The 22587-nt window shown below is 35.5% G+C and overlaps 1 long non-coding RNA gene across 5 annotated transcripts in view; it reads left to right on the plus strand.

Annotated features, from left to right (window-relative positions):
- LOC109453591 (uncharacterized) overlaps positions 1 to 22587 on the plus strand; it is an 878050-nt gene that overhangs the window by 230872 nt on the left and 624591 nt on the right. For all 5 annotated transcript variants that reach the window (XR_012496688.1, XR_012496691.1, XR_012496692.1 and 2 more), the window contains one exon: positions 127 to 233. This is a non-coding gene — a long non-coding RNA (uncharacterized LOC109453591). The remainder of the gene's footprint in view (positions 1 to 126; positions 234 to 22587) is intronic.

A 22587-nucleotide genomic window follows, 5' to 3' on the forward strand; every position in this document is an offset into this window, starting at 1 on the left:
CAACAACAACAAAAATGGACGTGATTCTCTTTGACGGTACACTCAGAGTTTAAAAAATCTTAGAATTTCTCCTGCGTCTTCACAGACAGAATCTGGAGATGTTAATATTTGTCATTTCATTTCTAGATGTCCTTGGTGTGTGCACCCCTGTGGGATCTGGTTCATCTCCAATCTGTCAGAAAGCATCAGAGATGGTTTTGACTTCTTATGTCCTGAGCCTGTGCACAAAATGTGTAAGTACACTGAGATAATGAGGTCAAATTTACTGTTGTCAAGGGTCTTCTAAAATGATTTTGTAATGGTTGTTGGACTGGAATGAACTCACCCTGTAGTTTCAGGCTGAGATGAGAAGGGTAAAGTTTGATTAAAATTAGAAAATACCTTTTCTGGAATTGTCTTATGCATGCAGGCTGTGTTTTTGTTCTTGTTTTTTTGTGTGTTTTTTGCCCCAGAAAGGATTGTATGGACATGTCTCTTAAATTCAAGAGGTTTAACTCAGTGAAAAGCACAGATTCTTTTTTCAGTATAGTTATCAAATAGCTTAAATATTACCAAATGATAGACCATATACTTATTCATATATGAAGCTTTCCCATTGCAAACTAGCATACCTTTCATCCAATTTTTAAGAAGGTAACATATTAAGAGTCCCTTCTCTCTGCCCCTGAGTTAGGTTATTATCTTATCATCACAAAAGAAACCAGAACTTTGAAAGATTTATTAAGTTAGTGGTTATTCACAACTTAGAGGTTTTAATGCCTCAGGAAATTAATTTTGGAATGTTGTATATATTTGTATTATGTGATGATTGTTCAAATGGTTATTTTTGCTTTGGGGGTAGGTTAGTTTGGAGAGACAAATGATTATTCCTGCTGGGGAGAATATCAGCTTTTGTGTTTTTTATTTCTAGGGTTTTAGGTGATGATTTCAGACATAGGTTTGTGAGTTTTAAGCCAATTATTGAGGTTTTTGTGATGAACATTTGCTTAGTTTTTTGGAAACTGGAAGAATGCTGAATAATAACCTAGTCAAATTTATTTAAATTGGGAAAATAGTGTAATTCAACTAAATCCATGTAAAGTTCAAGAGATTATGTTAGAAAACAAAGGGTGGCTTGTTGTTTTTACTAATCTGTTTCACTTCTTAGTTGGACATTGAGCCTATTGCGCATTCCTAGCCCACAGTGTAACTGTCTCTCCTCTTTTGATTTCGCCCACAGAAGGCCAATTTCCAACAGCAGCCAGACTTCTTGATGAAGTTTGAATTCATGATCTAGTGTGTTTGAAGTGTTTTGGGAAGCACTGAGTTGAGACTAGATGGAGATGAGGAAGAAAGTGTCCCTTTTTATACTTGCAAACTCTTCCTGTAGGAATGAAACTATATAATCAAAAACTCTTGATGAAAGAACAGTCACTAAATAGCTGAGCTGAAGAAGTTTCCCATGAAATCTTGTTCTATTTATATAACTTATGTTTTATTACACATACCAATTAGGAATTGTTGCAAGGAATCATTAGCCACTCAAACTAGCCCAAGTTGAAGTTTTATTTTGTAGACTTCTGTGGAATCTCAGGGGTCTTAGGTTACAGCAGGAATTAAAATTTGTAGCCAGTTTTAATTTTGGGAGCAAGGTTAAACATGACAGTTCATTCTCTTATTTTGCTTCTCATTTTTAAAGAGAGAGGCACATCTATGACATTTAGTTCGGTAATTAGAATCAGGTACAAATGACACCTCCAACAAGCAACAAAATCCTTTCTGTATAATCTAGCTGTCATTAAAGAAATATGTCAGTGTATTTTAAGAGCTTTTCAAACAAATCAATTAGCAGAACTTTGTCAATTGGAGTTGATTTTAAATATTTCCTCTCTCAGAGTTTCTTGCCACCATGCTTTAAACGTTAAAAAGTGATGGAATTTCCTCTCCGATCAGTCATTGCACACACTGAATCACTTGTTTCAATTTCCAAATCTCCTTTTGATAATCTCTGTGTTTATTTATTAACCATTACCCATTTTTATGTTAAGACATCAGCTATATTGAGTTTACCTTCCAAAGCATTCCCTGGTTCGATAGGCACATCTATGTTAAGTGAATCAGTTGCCATTTGAGTCCTTTCAGACATTATTTTTTCTTGCAGATGTCCATCCTGGAGCCCTCACCATCATCCTAGGACTTTGCCTTTATCTTTATCCTGAGCTGGCTTCCTTTTTCCTGAATTTCTTCTTAGTTTACTGACAACTTTTTAATGGAATTTATTTTCCAGACTATTTCTGAAAGAAATATGTAGGAGGTAAATTTTTTGTGAATTTGAATTTGTCGGAATATCCTTATTCTATAATCACACTTGATTTGCACTTATATCCTATAAGCACATTAATGAGCTACTAAATTTTAGATTGGAAATGACTTTTCCTCAAAACTTTGAAGGTTTCCCTTCATTATCTTTTAGTTTTCATATTTCTACCCAGAAATCTGACCCCATTCAGATTCCAGAATTTATGTTTTTGTTTCTCTCCTTCATGCTAGAAGATTTCTCCACATGTTTATTGATCTGTGGTTGTCTCTCTATATTAAGAGTAAGAGCCTCATAATTATTTGGAAAGTCTTTATAGTGAGGATGTATTATTTGGTGAGGTTTATTATAGTGTGATAAGGTGGTAACATAGCATTTTAATAGAGACCCTAAATCTCATATGTACATGTTTCCTCTGGGCTTTTCAGTTTCTCTAAAGGGAACTTCTCCAATTTTATACTTGAAAGCCTAGTGGTCTGTGTTCTGGAAACTGAACCAGAAAATGACCTGCCCATCTCACCCACCATTCAGTACAGGGATTTGCATTTTATCCCCTATTACTCAATAGAACATCTCACCCTGTATTCACTGTGCAAACCTGTACAGAGTGTAAACCTCTGATCTATTGGGGTCAGGGAAGGGATCTGGCATCATGTTTTTTAGGTAAACTTTCAACTAATCCTCTTTTTTATTCATACACCTCTTCCCCACTATATTAACATCTCACCTTAAGAGATAACTGGTGTTTCCATATCCTGAGATTTTTGGGGCTTTTGAGGAAAAATTCTCAGCTTCCTATTGGCTTTCTTTAATTCAGGTTGAGGTTTCAGCTTTGTCTGATTTGCTAAGCAGTTACTATTCATCCATCATCCATCCATCAGAAATGTATTTGATATTGCTTATCGGGTATTTTTCTTCTCTTATTCTTTTCATCTTTATGGCTTTATAAGTTTTAAAATTCTTTCACTATCAATTTAGTGTGGTGTTGCAAGGGTGAGGAATAAATAAATACATGCATCCACTGTCACACTTAATCAGATATTCATAAACTATTTTAAAGCAGTATATGCAAAATATAGTGATATCTCTATTGTGTGACATTAATACTATTTAAAATATTACCAATTTATCACTATAATATATGCAAGTAAAAGAGCATAAATACTCTGAAGATGTAAAGGCCAGCCATTCCCATCTCTCAGGCTGTTTTCTCAGCAGAAGAGCTAACTCCCTGATACCTTTACAAAGCCTCCTGCCTGAATTCTCCAGTTGTACTTTGCAGATCCCTCCATTGTAACACTTACATTTTCCTCTGTGTATTTGTCTTTTTCTCACTCAGCTTCAGTTACTCAAAGGCAAATATTAAGCCTTATTCATCTCTGTATTCCCTGACTTAGCACAGTGCTTAGCCTATTTAGTAGGTGCTCTATACATGTTTACTGAAAAATGTTGAAAGGATATGTTAATAATTCGTCTACATTTTCAAGAAACTCTTAACATCTCATATCAAAAGTAATTAATCTCCAGTATTTTCCTTTTCTCCCCTTCCGATTGCTCCCACTCCCAACAAGCAATATATACTTTTACTCATCACTTGAACTGAGTAAAGATATGTTTCAGGATATTTCTTTGCTTACTTAATTTTTACAATTTAACTGAGACTGTCTAATCATTTGAGGTGTTTTACATTTCAGAACAATTTTGTCCAGAATGAAGAAACATAATTTTTTACATGTTAGCCACTTATGGGCCTTTATCCAAACATTCTTGCCCATTAAGATAATGATGAACGGCATTAAGTGGTGGCCACGCTTAGATACAATTGTTAATTTAATAGCTATTTACTCCTTAGATATTATCTTCAGGACATCGTACTTAGCACTATTTGGAAATCGAAATGCATAAGAAAAAAATCCTACCATTAAGACACTTAAATTATAATAAGTGAAAAAAATACAGGATGGTTCCCTGTCAAAAGGTAAATAATAGTGAGTACTGTGCTATGAAATTCAAAAGAGGGAGAGCTCATATGTGGAACCATGAAGGGTGTTTTTGGGGAACACCCTTGAAATTAGCATTTCAAACGTGCTTTGAAGAATGGCAGAAAGGAGAGAATCCAATAGAAAGGGATGAAAAAGTAGAGTAAGAGACAGAAAAAAATTAACTAGATGTGTTTGGAAATAGGAAGTAACTAGTTTATTTGGCTAGAGTGTAGATTAGCGGATACATAAAGATATCTGGAAGAAAGAGCTAGAAAACATAGGCTGAGCCATTTTGTAGAGGACTTTTGTTGTTGTTGTTGTTTTGTTTGTATTTTATTTTTTTTAAATTTCATTTCCCCAAAAAAATATGTTCTTTTATTTTTTGTTGTTTTATTGAAATTGAGGTATAAATGACATATAATATTCTAATGTTATGCTAGACTTGGGTACAATATAATGATTTTATATTTGTATATATTGTGAAATGATCACCATAGTAAGTCTAGTTGACATCCATCACCATAGGTAGTAACAACTTTTTTCTTTTTATAATAATTGTTCCATTTTTCAATTACAGTTGACATACAATATTACATTAGTTTCAGGTGTACCACATAGTGATTAGACATTTATATAACTTAAGAAGTGATCACCCTGATAAATCTAGTACCCACCTGACCACATACATAGTTAATACAATATTATTGACTATATTCCTTGTGCTATATTTTACATTGCATGACTATTGTGTAACTACCAATTTGTACTTTGTAATCCCTTCTCTTTTTTACCCACCCTAATCCCCTTCCCAACCATCGAAGTGTTCTCTGTATCTATGAGTTTGTTTCTGCTTTATTTGTTTATTTATTTTGTTCTTTAGATTCCACAAAAAAGTGAAATCATATAGCATTTTTCTTTCTCTGACTGACTCCACTCAGCACAATACCCTCTAGGTTCATCCATGTTTTATTTTAGATGGTAATATTTTATTTTATTTATGGCTGAGTCATATTCTATTGTACATATGTACAGCCTCTTCTTTATCCATTTGTCCATTGATGGACACCCAGCTTGCCTTCATATCTTGGTTATTGTAAATAATGCTGCAATGAACATATGGATGCACATGTCCCTTCAAGGTAGTGTTTTGGTTTTTTTTAGATAAATACCCAAAAACGGGATTACTGGGTCCTACTTTGTCTCTTGTTATAGCCTTTGTGTTAAGCCTATTTTGTCTGGTATAAGTATTGCTACCCAGCCCTTTTTTTTTCCATTTTCATGAAATATATTTTCATCCCTTTACTTTCAGTCTGCGTGTGTCTTTTGATCTGAAGTGAGTCTCTTGTAGGCAGCATATGTAAGGGTCTTGTTTCCTTATCTACCCAGCCACCCTACCTTTTTTTTTTTTTTTTTAACATTTGCCTCCTTTTTTTATCTCTTAAATTTTATTGGGGAATATTGGGGAACAGTGTGTTTCTCCAGGGTCCATCAGCTCCAAGTCGTTGTCCTTCAATCTAGTTGTAGAGTGCGCAGCTCAGCTCCAAGTCCAGTCACCGTTTTCAATATTAGTTGCGGGGGGCGCAGCCCACCATCCCATGTGGAAATTGAACTGGCAACCTTGTTGTTGAGAGGTTGTTGTTGAGAGCTTGTGCTCTAACCAACTGAGCCATCCGGCTGCCCCTCCAGCAGCTCAGCAGCAGCTCGTTGTCTTCAATCTAGTTGTGGAGGGCGCAGCTCACTGGCCTGTATAAGAATCGAACTGGCAACCCTGTTTTTCAGAGCTTTCCCTCTAACCAACTGAGCCATCCAGCTGCCCTGGAGCTACCCTATCTTTTGATTGGAGCCTTTAATTCATTTACATTGGAAGTAATTGTTGATAGATCTGTAATTATTGTCATTTTATTATTCATATTTTTGATTTTTTCTTTCTTCTTGTCATCCTCCCTCGTCCCTCTCCTGGTTTCCCTTCTTCTTCTCCTTCTTCCATCTAACATTCCTTGTAATACTGGTTTGGTGTTGATGAACTCCTTTACCTTTTTCTGTCCTTCAGTTTTAAATGATAGCTTTGTTGGGTAGAGTAATTTTGGTTGTAAGTCCTTGCTTTTCATCACTTGGACTATTTCATGCCAATCCCTTCTGGCATGCAAAGTTTCTGTTGCGAAATCAGCTGACAGTCTTATGGGAACTCCCTTATAGATAATTGTCTTTTTCTTGCTGCTTTTAAGATTCTCTCTTTGCCTTTAAACTTTGACATCTTAACTATGATGTGTCTTGTTGTGGGCTTCTTTGGGGTCATCTAGTTTGGAACTCTCTGCACTTCCTGGGCTGTATGTCTATTTTCTTTACCAGGTTAGGGAAGTTTTCTGTAATTATTTCTTTAAACATGTTTTCAATTCCTTGCTTTCTTCTTTCTCTTTCTGATACCTCAGTCATGCAAATGTTGGTATTGATGTTCCAGATACCACTTAAACTATCCTCGTTTTTTTGGATTCTTATTTCTGTTTGCTGTTCTGATTCAGTGTTTTCTGCTACCTTAATTTCTAAATCATTGATTTGATCCTCTGCTTCATCTAATCTACTGTTGATTCTCTCTAATGCATTCTTTTTATCAATTATTGTATTCTTCATTTCTGACTTTTTCTTCTTGTTTTCGACCTCCACTTCTATGTTTCCTATCTCTTTTTTAAAGTTCTCCCTGAGTTCATCTACTCTTCCCCTAGGTTCCTTGAGCATTTTTATAATTAGTGTTTTAAACTCTGTATCTGGTAGATCACTTATCTTCAATTTATTTAGTTCTTTTTCTGGAGCTTTGTTCTCCTCTTTCATTTGGGACATGTTTCTTTGTGTACCCATTTGGCTACCTCCCTGTGTTTGTTTCGATGTGTTAGGTAGAGCTGCTGAGCTTCTGAATCTTAGTAGAATTGTCTTATGTAGTAGGTGTCCTGTGGGGCTCAGAGGCACAGTCTCTCTGGTCACCTGAGTTCGGTGCTCCAGGTGTGACCCTTGTGTGGGTGGTGTGTGACCTCTTGTTATAATTGAAACTCGGTTGTTGTTTGTACATCAATAGGAAGGACTGATCGTCTGGCAATTGGTTGTGATGACTGGCTGTTACTACAGTGGAGGAGCTGTTGAGCAAGATTTGATTCAGCAGGGCTCTGGTGCTTGCCCAGTCTGCCCTTTGGTCATGTCATCCTCGGAGGCAGCTGGATGATGCTCCAGCTTGGTCCAAAGCTGGCCAACAGGAGCACCAGTGCCAGGTATTCCTGGGAAAGTCCCCACTTCAGGCCAAGTTCAGCTGCAGCCTGTGCCCTTCCTGGGGCCACATGGCAAAAGCCATAAAGCCATCCACAGATGTCCACCACCCATGCTGGGCTTGCAGGTACCTCGAGAGGCCAAGCCATGAACCAAGGTTGGCTGTAACTTGTGTCAGGCTCAGTACTCAGCAAGAAGTATGGGACAAGTTGAAGTCAGACCTGCTTGATTAGATTTTGTGAACTCTGAGAGCTTTTAAGAAAGTCTGCAGCATGCTCGTTGGTGTGGAAAAGCCACTGGAATTGGATACTTGCATCTGCATACCAGGAGTGGGGAGGGCTCAACAAAAGAACAAATGCTTCTGCTGGCACTTCTGTCTGGGAGAAAGCTGTCCTTCTATTTCTCTCCCTGAAGCCAGACAATTGAGTTCTTCCCCATATGTCCCTGACACATTTTAAGCTGCTCCCCTAGTATGTTGAAAACTTCGAATGTCAGGCTAAGGTATTTTTGCTAGATGAAGTTGACAATGGGGAGACACTAATGGTTTTAAGTTAGGGAATAGCAATATTTGAATTATAATATGAGAATATTAGTGAACAGTTATATCAGAGAGCAATAGGAGGAGAGACCAATTACAAAGCTATGCTTATAGCATGTGACTAAAAATGAGCTTCTGAAAGAATAAAGACAATAAGAATAGAACATAAATTTTTTATATGTTCATTATTCTGTATTTGTATTACGATTCCATTGTTTACTTATCCATTGTCTGGCCCATTCCACTAGAATGGAATCTCCTTGAGAGCAAATGTCTTATCTATCCCCTTCAGCCTTGATGTCCAATGCCTGGAATAGTGCTTGCAATATTGTAGTTGCTCAGTAAATGCTTGTTGAAAGAATTAAGGAGACAGAGAAGGGTAACAGAGACAGAAGTAAAATGAAATATGTCAGTCTCAGGTGCATGGAAAAGTGAGATAAATTCAAATAGGCCAGTAATCCCAATTAATGGACATGGAGTGAACTCTGCAATTAAAAGACAAAGATGGTCAGACTAGATTTTAAAAATTACAGTTGTATGTTTTCTAAAGATTCATACTTAAAACATAAAGACACTGCAAAGATGAAAGTAAAAGGATGGAAAAATTATCCCAGATGAAGACTAACCTAAAGAAAGCTGCTATCATTGTATCATTTTTATACAAAATTGATTTTAAACTAATATAAAGTTAAATGGAATATATAAACATATATGTTTGTATATTTAGAAATTGCATATACCTTATTATTAAAAATATATAAAGTATAAATGGATATAACTACATGGGAGATTGACAAATCCACAATCCGAAAAGATTTTAATATACTTCTCTCAACAACTGACACAGTCTTCATCTAATGGGTCTATATAGAACTTACATAGAAGTTTATTTTCAAGCACTAATGGAATATTCAGTCTAAGTGGGAAAAATAATGGCATTACAGACGGGAGGAACAGCATAAGATAAAGAATAAACAACAACGATGAAATAGACAATGGCCGACATGCAGAGGGCATGGGGGCTGACAGTGAGCATTGAGAATGAGAGTAACGAGAGATAGGCATACAGGGACCTGGCTGAGGAGAGTCTGACATGAGATCGAAGGTTTCAAGTTGGGGAGTAGCACAATCAGTTAGGAAGATCATTTTGATGAGAATGGGTGGATGGTAGTGCCATTAATCAAGACAAGATCTATAACAAGAGGACAGTTTTCAGGGGATATACCTATGACACTTGAAGTTTAGAATAAATGTTTACTTCAAATTAATTTTGTAATTTTAAAATGCCTGTATAGCAAACAGTGGAAAATTTCATACTCTCCAATGAGGTTTTTTTTTTTTTTTTCTCATGTAACTAGGTAGTATGACTTCTCTGAATTATGAGTGTAAAGTCACCTGAGAAGCTCTTACATGGAATTGGCAGACCTAAGCCTAAGATCTGGTTCTATCTTTGCTATGTGACCTTGTTTATATCTTACATGCAAGTATGTGTGATTCGGTCTTCTGGTTAAACAACAGCTTAGATAACTTCCTAGGTGCAGTAGATTTCCCAGTCCCTTCCTGAAAACCATACCAATCCAAGTGCCCTCAAATATGGATTATCTGAACCAATTGGTGTGTGTTACCTCTGTTGGGTTCTATGAAGTTCCACCAGCATTTGATAGACTCAATGACAGATCAGAATCGCTTGCTTCAAATTTCATGCTCTTTTCCTAATTTAAGAACTAATCTTTTGGAGTGGCCATTAGCTCAGTTGGTTAGATTGTGGTGCTAATAACACCAAGGTTGCTGGTTCGCATCTTGCATGGGCCTCTGTGAGGTATGCCCTCCCTAAAAAAAAAAAAGAACTTGACAATAATCGTAGTGATGATGGTGATGATAAAAGTATAGAGCTTTTTATGTCTCAAATTAAGATTTTACTTGTATTCTTACCACATAACCTTGCAAGTGTTATTAGCCTTATTGTGTATTTGATGAAATTTAGGGTCTGATAAATAGGTAACTTTCTAGAGGTCGTATAGCAAGCAAAACGTGAAGCTGCAATATCATTCCAACTCTCTGATACCAATGTTTGCATTCCTAAAATTGCTCAATATGTTATAGGAAATTGGACTTGGATTTGATGAATAAAAAATGTTATTTATAAAGTATCTTTCTGTATTGAGAATACGTCTTCTGCCTTGGGTTTCTCTGACAATAAAGTGTATTTCTTACAAATCAGGCAATAATCTTGTAGCTCATGTAGAAAAAGAATTGTGCTTGTTTTAGGAGATAAAAATGGTCAGCACAACATTTTCACAGTATTTATCCCTTCATAAATATGAATTTTTCTTTTTATTTTTTCATCAATATAACCACTTAAAAATATTTTGTAATTATGGCTTTTTGCACTGTTTTTCTTTTTTGTAAACTAGTAAACTGTGGTACTATAACATGCTTTGGAAGTTTCTCACTAGGAGATAAAGCAAATTCTATGTTAATTCTCAGAACTGAAACAAATTGACTTCAGTAATGACTGTTTTAAAGTGTACAATCACATATTGTCTTTAGAAAAAGTCAGCAACGACTATATATTTTCTAATGTGTTTGAAGAATTTGATGACTTATACTTATCACTAAGTGATGGGTTTTCTACTAATGGCCTTAGTAGATGTCAGCTGTGTTGTGGTCTGTGACAAACAAGGGTCAGCTTCTGAGATTTCAGTTGCACATTTTAAAAATTTTTTAAATTGAAAGTCATCTATAAATGTCCTTAGCCCTTGCCATGTTCTGGGAAAGGCTCCAAAACTTCTGTCACCTCATATGGTGTATTTTTGCTTCATATCAATACTAGTAGCAATAATAATAAGAGTTTATTTACATCAGCTATGTTCCATGTGCCAGGGATTGTGCTAAGTGTTTACATGCTCTACTTACTTAGTCCACAAAACAGCATCTGGCACTAGATATAGTTATTACCCCTACTTCACAAACGAGGACCACGAGGCTTAGAGAAGTTAAATAACTTTCCCCAGGTCACACAGACAGTATGTACCAGAACTGGGATTTGATCGCATAGTTTGCTAACATATGTTTAAAGGCTCTGTAAGTGGAATTTGCACAGTTTCAGAGAGCAGTGGAGGCACACAGAATGCTCGTTTGTTTCTGTGGTCTGACACCTGGGTCATCATTTATGACAGCTTGATGCATGCTTACTGATTCCAAGTGTCAGTTGAGAATGGATGATGTAATGGCCCCATAGCGCTCACATTTGTTGGAAAATTCCACGTTGATTTTTATAAAAAAACCAAACCAAACAAAACAAACTAACAAAAAAACAGTTGTTTAAGCTTTCGAGGTTGGCTTTTGCGATCACGATGCATAATCTGAATGTTGGGGAGTCGGCATGCCTGGGGTGTGACGATGACGATGCACTTCCTGTAGGCATGAAGGCACTCGGAAACAAAGCAAGGCCACCGAACTGTCATTTGTTGTTCTTCCTACTTAGGCTTTTAAAAAAGTAACTAAGGTCAATTAACTGGGAAGCTTAACCTCTCTTAGCTTATCTTTCTTTGCATAGGCTTTTAGCCTTTTAAATAAATCATTTTTCTCTTCTCTCCCTCCCTACCCTCTATCCGTTTTGAACACGTACTTGGATTTCTCATGCTGGGCCTAAGGAGCAGACTGCTTATATTCAAGAATGATTTGGAGGGGATAAAGTGTGCAAGATTTTGAATTCTTGCCATAACTCCCTGGCAGACAGCCAGGCAGCCTCAGAGGAATAAGGCTAATGAAGGGAGGGTAAAGAAGGTCCGGGAGCGCGCCTGGTAATGCAGTATTCATTTAATTGGGAGCAGGTACCGGTGCAAACTTCTCCATTTTAATTGGAAAAAGGGAAGGGGATTGTTAAGGAAGAAGGAAAAAAGAATGCATAAAGTTTTCAAGCTGAGGAGCCAAAGGCAGCCCTGTCTATGCCAGAGAAAGAACTCAATTTAGGGCAATTTGCTCTGCAAGCTGGGCTGCAGCCTCCCCTGGGAATAGGGATGAGGAAGAAAATGAAACCAAAAGAGAACTTGATAAAATCACCTAGCACAGACAATCTCAGTAGAATAGGTTTTACTGAGTTAAATCTGCCCCAATCAATATGATTCTTTTCATATAAGTTACAAATAAAAAGCCACAAGATTACAATAAAAATCGAGACTCCAGCGCTGCTGATGTTGCACCTGGGAGTCTTAAGAACTTGTTATGGAATATATGTTTTTGCAACTCTAATGTTTGTTTTTTCTTTTCACCCTGGTCATGCGAATCAACTCCTTGCTTTCTCTCCCCATCCATCCAGTTTTATATATAGTTTTAAAAGCCACCAGAGGCACCTCTTTGTGCTTAATTTCTCTTGCACTGGAGGTTGGGGATCGGTGGTTTCTTCTTGTCTTGAAATATGTTGAATTGAACATGAGGCTGATTTCTCATGCTACTGATAAACAAAGAGGTAACTTCCTATTGCACATTTTTATGACATAAGGGTTTATAACCTTAATGTATTAGTCAAAGAATAAAAGAGAGGCGAGGTTTCATAGAAGAGGAGAAAGCAATGCTTTTTGATGCACACAAGAGACTATTAAGACATCCTGTAATTTCATGTTTAATAACCATCAGTTCTTAATGCTTTTTGACTGTGTTGTATAAATAGGAGTTATAAGCTGATGATGGTTTTAATGTGATAACTTTCATTTTGATCCTTAGCAAATCAGGAGGTAAAAGATCAAGCAAAACTTTTTGGTCTTTCTGCCATTGTGGTTGACTAATTGATGAAAAACTTGAAGAGATGAGTATTTTAGTACATAAAAATACATTTTAAAGATAAAGAGTTTATTTAGGCCATCATTTTTCTGGCAACTTATTATTAAATTTATTTAAAATTATTCATAATGGAGAATACAAATATTATGATGCTTTATTTAGGTAGATTCCATCTTATACATAATCAGTCATACAAGTATATTCAGTGTTAGTAAACCTGATGAGGTGACTGTGAACATTTTATTTCTTCCATAATCTTACTTGTAGGTTGGGAAACGTTTTGCTATTACATTTTTGCTTGCAGACTGTGGCCTGCTTATTTGACTTGACCTCAATTACTAGAAATTTAAGATTAGAAATTAAAAGAGATTTTTCTGGACAGAAGAAAAGGGTAACTCAAAATGAGGTGCAATTGCCAACCCAAATATTCCACCTGGTTTTTCTCAGTGCCATGCTGGATGAATGAATCATTCTATCCACCAAAAAATATTTTTGGGAGGACCTATCTGTGTTAAGCACTACGGAAGATGGAAAGAAGAGCACAGTACAGACTCTGTCATCAAGAAACTTGCTTTCTAAATGGGAAAGCCAGACAAAAATAAAATAGAAAGGCCAAATATAAAATCAGACAACAGAAGAAAAGATGTTCCCAGACAATATACAATTGATGAAGTCGCAACAATTATTTTTCAGTTTCTAATGCATAATATCTGATATCCAAATGCGGACAATTTGTCTCAATTTGTGCCAAACCACCTGGTTTGTTGAAGGTTTATGGAACCAATGGTACTTGACCTGGTTTGTATTTAGAAGGACAGGAGAGGATGTGGGCGGTTGTACCAAGTTCATGAAATGATATACTTTTACCAAATATAAGAAACTGGGAGGAAAGAGAAATTAGCAAACGTATTTGGGGAATATTGACTATAGCAGACATTCTTATACAAAATTAATGGAAATTAGTTGAGGCTACAGTTTGGAAGGTCGTTATTGGAATGTTTTCTTTATCTTATAGAATTACCAGAAGATTTTTTTTTTTTTTTTAAGATTTTATTGGGGAAGGGGAACAGGACTTTGTTGGGGAACAGTGTGTACTTCCAGGACTTTTTTCCAAGTCAAGCTGTTGCCCTTTCAGTCTTAGTTGTGGAGGGTGCAGCTCAGCTCCAGGTCCAGTTGCTGTTGCTAGTTGCACGGGGCACAGCCCACCATCCCTTGTGGGAGTCGAAACCGGCAACCTTGTGGTTGAGAGGACCGCTCTAACCAACTGAGCCATCTGGCAGCTCAGCGGCAGCTCAGCTCAAGGTGCCGTGTTCAATTTTTTTTAGTTGCAGGGGGCGCTGCCCACCATCCCTTGCAGGAATCGAACTGGCAACCTTGTGGTTGAGAGCCCACACTCCAATCAACTGAGCCATCCAGGAGGCAGCTCAGTTCAAGGTGCCGTGTTCAGTCTTAGTTGCAGGGGGCGGAGCCCACCATCCTTTGCGGGACTCGAGGAATTGAACTGGCAACCTTGTGATTGAGAGCCCACTGGCAGCCTTCGGAGTTAGGAGCACGGAGCTCTAACCACCTGAACCACTGGGCTGGCCCTTGTCTGAAGATTTTTGATTAAACTATTTTTTTAAAATAAAGATAGAAGAATTCTTTAAGAAAGACTGACCCAGTGGCAGCATGTGGTATAAATTAAGCCTTACTTAAAATCTCATTTTTTCCCCCATGTGACCAAATATTCTTTCTCTCCTGTGATGTTCTCCATTGAGGGAGTCTCTACCCAAATAGAGGTTTCACAGGCTGCAATTCCTGCATAGGCTGACAGTGAGCCCAGTATCTTCCCTAGATGCAGCTGCCCACAAAACTGCCCGCCCTTAAAGTGGCACAGAAGTACAGAGTGGTGGGGGATAGAGGTATAGGAGGGAAAGGCTTTTCCCCAATTCAGAATTTCACTTGTGCTAAGAGTTACACAAAAACTCTCATGAAAACATTTCAGCCGCTTCTGTCTCTTAAGCCTTCGAAGAATCATTGTAAATCTCTCATAAGACAGTTCTATCACTTTCTCACCTTCACCTCTGGAATCACAAGCGCTCACAGCTGAATGGGTCAGGCAGGGAATAGATGCCATCTCCTTCATCATTCTTGTCTCCCCGGACTCGACTCGGTGGTATCTGGCCCCAAATAAACTTTTCTTCCTCAACTATAAAATAAAATGTCTGCCCAATTGAATGGTTACAAACAGGGAATACTATGTGTTTAATATGAGTAGGGGGGAGAAGGGGTCTTTTCTACACCTCAGCCACCCAAGATGCTCTATTTAGTTCTATCATCTACTATTTATGTGATATGGTTTAGCCTCTGGAAAAAGTGAATTGGAGAATTTGCTTTCATCTCATGTCTACTGTTCCTTTTATGCACCTTTTCCCACTGGAGCATTTTTTAAAAACATGGAAGTAGTGATTAAACTATTTTTGATGGTGGGAGGGGCTTTTCAACTGCTGGTATTTTCTGTAAGGTTATCCACTGTTAGCACCTTTTTGTTATCTTTAGGGGAAGGGCACTAGAGATTTTTCTGCCATGACATTTCTTAAAATTTGATACATAGATTACCACCTGCTTCATTCATATATAAGATGACTCAGTTTTTATAAGTTGGGCACATTTCTGTAAGAAATGGGAACTACAAGAGATAAAATTAATTTTAAGTGTATTTATATATTTAGAATGATAACAATGTGTTATAATGTTTTAATTTCAATAGTACCAATGTCACCACTGGATAGCTATTAGAAAATTCATTGATTAAAAGCCTGTTTGTGGATCAATCATGGATGAGAGTTTCTTATTACTTTACATATGGCCTTGTGTCTTTTTGAAAACTGTCATTTTATACAAATTTTAATTGAAGATGTATCTCTTCTGGGAAGTTCATACTCATCAAATTCAATGTATTCTCACTTGCAGGTAGCACCAATGACTATATTAATATAGAAATAACCAAGTTCAAGTGTCAAAAACAAGTTACACTATTGATTTTATTAGGCAATACTAGATTCAGATTCAACTAACATTTCTGGATCCCCTAATTTGGCCAGACATGATGCTATTATATGGTATCTATTGTTTAACTAAAATTATTCAGAGCCAGGAATGGACGGAAGTGCCTATTTAGATCTTGCAGATCAGAAATGTGAAGTCTGAATAAGTTAGGTGGTGACTCCGTAGCGAGTGAATAATAGAGGTGGGACTTGAAGCCAAGGTTCGATGATGCCCGTGTGGAAGTTAATTAGTGATTTTGCAACATAAATTTATGACCCCAGCCCAAGTTCTCTTTAGTACAAAATTTACAATACACTTGTCAAATTAACCAAAGAGTGAACGTTCTTGAGAATTACTGCTCATATTTGGTGGATGAAGACAATATATTAGAAAACTGTATTCCTACTCCTGATAGGAATATCTCTTTGATATAGAGATAGTGAGGTTGTAAATAAATGGCACATGCTTCCTTTTAAATTATTCTTGTTTAGGTGATAAGAGTGTTAAATAACCTGCCTATATTTTATTTTATTTTTTTATTGGTTTTAGGTGTATAAAGCAACATAATAGTTAGACATTTACACCTTTCACAAAGTGATAACCGCCTGCCCCCAGGCTACTACCATTCTGACATTGTGTATAGTTGTTACAGTATCATTGACTATATTCCCTCTGCTGTACTTTGCATCCCATGAACATATATACATACATATATATATATATATATATATATATACACACACACACACACACATATATTTGACATTCAGTATTATTCTACTTCAGCTTCAGGTGTGTAGCACATTGGTGAGGCATCTACACAGTCTATGACGTGATACACCGATAAGTCCAGTATCCATTTGGCACCTTACGTGACCTTTACAACATTGTTGATTATATTCCCCATACTGTATTTCATATCCCTGTGACTATATTGTGACTACCAATTTGTACTTTCTAATCCCTTCACCTTCTCCCCCATCCCCACCCCCCCATCTAGCAACCATCAGTTTTTTCTCTATACCTCTGAGCCTATTTCTGATATCATTTTCTCGTTTATTCTGTTCTTTAGATAACACATATAAGTGAGATCATATAGTATTTGCTTTTCTCTGTTTGACTTATTTCACTTAGAATAATAGTCTGTAGGGCCATCCATGTTGTTGCAAATGGTAAGATTTCATTCTTTTTTACGGGCAAGTAATGCTCCATTGTATAAATGTACCACACTTTCTTTATCTAATCGTCTATCAATGGGCATTTCAATTGTTTCCATATCTTGTCTATTGTAAATAGCACTGCAATAAACATAAGGGTTTAATAAACATAAGGGTACATATATTTTTTTGAATTAGTGTTTAGGATTTCTTTGGATAGATACCCAGGAGTGGAACTACTGGATCATAAGGTAATTCCAGTTTCATTTTTTTGAGGAACCTCCGTACTGTTTCCCATAGTGACTGCACCAATCTACAATCCCACCAACAGTGTATGAGAGTTTCCTTTTCTCCACATACTCATCAGCACTTGTTGTTTGTCGATTTATTGATGATAGCCATTTTGACTGGGGTAGGGTGATATCTCATTGTGGTTTTTATTTGCATTTCATTTCTCTAATGATTAGCAATGTTGAGCATCTTTTCATATGTCTGTTGGCCATTTGTATGTCCTCTTCAGAGAAATGTCTCTTCATGTCCTCTGCCCATTTTTTAATTGGGTTGTTTGGTTCTTTTGATGTTGAGTTTTATGAGTTTTTTAAAAAATAAATTTTGGATATTAACCCTTTATCAGATATATCTGACAATATTTTATTACAATGCTTTAGATTGTCTTAGTTTTGTGCAGCTTTGAATAATTCTGAACTCTTCAAAGTTAATGCTGTTTTAGTTTATTAATGCTAAATACAAGATGTGATCAAATAATATGGTGTATGATAATGTTTAAATAAAAAAAATTACAGTAAAAGACACAGTGCCATTAATCCCCCTCAAAATACTATCCCTTGCTTGGAACACTTATCCCATCAGTCTTGCCACTTTCTGAAGCTATTCTGTAAGTCCTCTTTCACAATTGTCTTTAGCTATGCTGTCGTAGCTACCTCGAAGTCCTGAATAGATTCAAAATGTTTACTGTTTATGGTCATTTTGACTTTGGGGAAGAGCCAGAAGTTGCACGGTGCCAGATCCGGTGAATACGGTGGATTAAGACACACCTTAATGTTTTTGTTTGACAGAAATTGCTGTACCAAAAGCGATGTGTAACATGGAATGTTGTCATGATGGAGGATGAAACCGTTTGCCCGTTTCATGTTAATACGTTGTTTGTGATCCATGAGTTACTGCAAACTTTAAAACACACCTCTCAACCATAGCTCACACCTGACTGACTGCAACGGACAGGTTGAACCTTGTCACACACTGTTGTTAAGGCCCCACATGCTGCTTCCCGTATTGAAGACCCCTGCCTTTATGTTGGATGGCACTCGGCAGCAGCATTTACTGAATTTGTTAATCATACCTTGTACATTTAAAATGTTTCCTTTTTTATTTTGAAAAAAAAAAAAAAAGAAACCTATGGATAAACTAAAAAAGTTAAATAATGAACACCCATGTGATCTCTGTCTAGATTCACCAACTCACTACCTTTGCAATCTCTTTCTGTCTCATATGTAGACGTGTATTTCTTGAACCATTTGAAAATCAGTTGCAGACATCCTGATAATTCACCCCCAAATACTTCAATGTATATCTCCTTAAAATAAGGACATCCTTCTTCTTAACCTTCTTCATAACCATCTTTATAACATTTGAATGCTGTCATCACATCTAAAATATATAACATTGATGTAAGAATATACTTGATATTACCCCATAAAAATTTCCCAATTATCCAATAAATATCCCTTATAATTGTTTTATTTTTTAACTCATGATTCAATTAAGGATCATCCAATACATTTAGTAATCTTGTCTTAATTTCTTTTTATCTAGAACATGTCCTAGATTATTTTTCATGACTGAGACTTTTGAAAAGTCCAGGGCAGCTGTTTTGTATAATTTCCTACTGATTATTTCTATATTGTTTGGAATCAAGTTAAACATTTTTGTCCAGAGTACTGCACAGATGATCATATAATCTTCTAAGTATATTATGTCAGGAAGCATATAATACTGACTTGTTCATTATTGGTTATGTTAACTTTATTTAATTAAGGTGGCATTGCTGAGGTTCTTCCATTGTGAAGATATCCTTTTCTCTTGCAATTTATAAGTAAAGTGACCTCGCAAGCTGGCCCCACCCAACCCCTGACCTCCCAGGAATCATGGCTGCAGGTACTGCTGAGGCAGGTGAGACGCACCTGCTGCCCACAGCACCTCTGCTCAATGCAGTTTCAAGGCTTCTCCTCCATCATGTTGGGTTCTGTTTCCTTCACTGTAAAGCTCATTTTCTCTCCTCTTTTGGGATGAGAGCCCCGGTTTTCTACGCTGCTGCGTAACCCTCCTGCCTGTCTGGCTAGGCCGAAAGGCAGGTTTTGTATGGTATGTTGATACTAATATGTTTATAAAACACTGAACTCAGAAGAAAAAAAGGTGATACTTTAAGACTCTATGAAATTCCTATACTCAACAAAAGTTCATGGAACATTTTTAGCATTTATAATGATGTTTGCTTGAATCAGTTATTACATTAGTGCTTGCAAAGTGATGATTTTTCATTTATATTATTCACTTTATATATATTAATAGACCTCCTTTAAAAAAGCACTTTCTGTTTCTCCATACTCTTTTGCTTTACTTGCTTGCATTTTGGTTCAGCAAGATATTACAAGCTTACCTTATACTTTCCCTGCCCAAGACCTAGAATAAACATTTCTGTAAGGATCCCTGCTTCTTTTGAGTGGGGAATTGTATTTAGAGATGAAAATCTGAGTTTATGGTGTGCATATTGTTTTATGCACATTCACGGGATAGAGCTAGACAAATATATATATATATATGTGTGTACGTATGGGTATGTGTAAATATATGTACACACACACACACACACACAGACACACACACAGAGTCATTGTTTTCTGATAGCTACATTGCACGGTTCTTTCACACTTTCTCTAGCCCACATTTCAATTTTACTTTTCCCACAGTGACAATCCTGACGCCCAATAACATTCACGTATTTATTCATTTAGTGTAGTCTCCAGTACCCATAAAATATGCAAATACGCTTATGTTATAAACCTGATACACAGTTTAATTTGTTTCTAGTTGTATTAAAATTCAGTGCTTTTGTATTCTTGATTTATTTTTTATTATATAAACAATTTATATGGCTCATACATTAAATACTGTATACTAATATAGTATATTAAACATTTTATATAGTACTTAAATGCAATATATAGTTTATTAAAATATATGTATTAATGAAGTATAGATTTATTAAAATATGTATGTCTTTTATATTAATTAACATTAATACATATATAGATGAGTTATATTTACATTAATATAGTATTTAACTAGATATAAATATGTATTATATATAATGCAATATATATTTTATATAATATATTAAGTACTACATACACATATATGTGTACATATATATCAGAAAAGTTTGATTCTTATCATCTTTAGGTTACCATTTTAATATGTTTCTGTTTTATTTTTCCATGTCTATTTTGCAAAAATAAGCAATATGTACACAAACAGACACCTCACTTAATGTGTATCTTCTTCATTCTCTTTATTTCTACAAAATAGCAAGATTTTTAGAAAATTTAATATTATGTCCTGGAAATAACTCCTTATCAGTTTATAGACATCGTCAGTCTTTTTGAATAGTACATGGTACTCCATTGTTCGGATATACAGAAGTTTATAAAATCTGTTGCTTACTACTGCTGGGCATCTAACGTTTTTCAATTCTCTGGTATTGCAATTAATGTTCCAATGAATATTCTTGTGTAGTATGTGTTTTTGTTGTTATGGAGTTATGTCCTTAGAGTATATTCCTAGAATTAGAATTGCTGGTCAAAGCATATATTTGGTTTTGCTAGGTATTGCCCAATTCCCCTTCATCAGGGTGATATACTACTATATTCTCACCAACAATATGTGTGAATGTGTATATTCACAACTTCACCAGCAGGGTATATTGTCAAGTTTTGGTTTTGTGTCAATCTGATAAGTGAGAAATGGTCAATAAGTGCAATTTTAATCTGCATTTTTATAAGTAAAGTGACCTGAGCATCCTACATGAATTTTAGGGTATTTATATATTTCTTTCTTGAAGCGTATTTTCATGTCTGTAGATCATTTTTCAGAGTTTTATTTTTGGTATATTAATGCTTTACCTGCAATATGTGGCAAATACTTTCTCACATTTGATACGTTTTCTTTTCATTTTTCTTATGGTGTTTTTTCCCCATGTAAAGTTTATTTAAAAATATTTTATGCAGTTGAATTTATCTCTTATTGTATCTGGATTTTGAGTCAAAGTTAGAAAGTCTTTCCTTATACTGAGGTTTTAAAGGAATTCATCCATGTTCTGTTCTAATACATGTATGGTTTCACTTTTTATGTTTAGATAACTGATCCATTTTCAGTTTATTCTGGTATATTTGGAATATAGATCTTATATAATATTTTTTTCAAAAGGTTATCCATTACATTAATACCTTTTATTTAAAAATGCACATTTTCTTCAATGATTTGAAATCCCAGGTTATTATATATTACATATGCACTTGGGTCTATCTATGTAGTTTCTATTATGTTCCATTCATACTCTTATTACTCCTGTCTTAATTACTTGTTAATATTTAGTTTTGCTAGGTTTCCTTTATTTCCCACTTTGAATGATTTTTCTAGGTTTTCTACATATTTTTATGTAAATTTTGGAATCAATTTCTCTGGCTTCTTAGTATTTTTATGCAATCACATTAAGTTTATATATTACTTATACTATTAAAAAATAGGGATATTTTTCCATTTGTTCAAGTCTATTTTTCTGTTTTTCAGAGTATTTTAAAGTTCTTTTCAAATTTGGTTTTCACATAATTGGTTAAATTTTTTGCCAAATACTTATTTTGGTGGCCATCATAAATAGCGCTTTTCTTCCATTCTACCTTCTAACTAGTAATTTGCATAGATGGAGGACATTAATTTATAGATATTATTTCTCTTTCTCTAAACCATACTAAATCATTTTACTTTTGGTTTCAGTTTAATCATGGCTTTGTATTTTCCTGTGACAATTCTTATTCCAATCTTATATTCTTTACTTTGTAAATTTCTTGATTTTTTTTTGTCTAGAGATCCTAAAGAATTGTTTCCTTTATCTTTAAAATCTATTAGTTTTATTAGTACAGAACTAAGTTGACCATTCTGGGTAAACTTTGTTAAGTACATGGTAGACCCTTTCAATATATAGGTTCATGTCTTCTTTTATTTCTGGAAAGTGTTTTGGATTATAGTTTTAAGTATTAGTCTTATTCTGTTGGTTTGCTTTTTTCCTCAGGGACTCCAAATATATGTGTATTGGATATTGTCTTCCTATCTTTTATATCTCTCTTTCTTTGCCTTTTTGCCTCTTCATTTCATTTTCATTCTCTTGGTTATTTTTAATCCTCTGCTAAATGCCTTTACTGCTTTTTCAATCAAATAAATTCTACATTACTCATGTTTTAAATGAGTCCTTATTTCTGA

Source organism: Rhinolophus sinicus, linkage group LG05 (genome assembly GCF_036562045.2).
Source record: "Rhinolophus sinicus isolate RSC01 linkage group LG05, ASM3656204v1, whole genome shotgun sequence".
Taxonomy (NCBI): domain Eukaryota; kingdom Metazoa; phylum Chordata; class Mammalia; order Chiroptera; family Rhinolophidae; genus Rhinolophus; species Rhinolophus sinicus.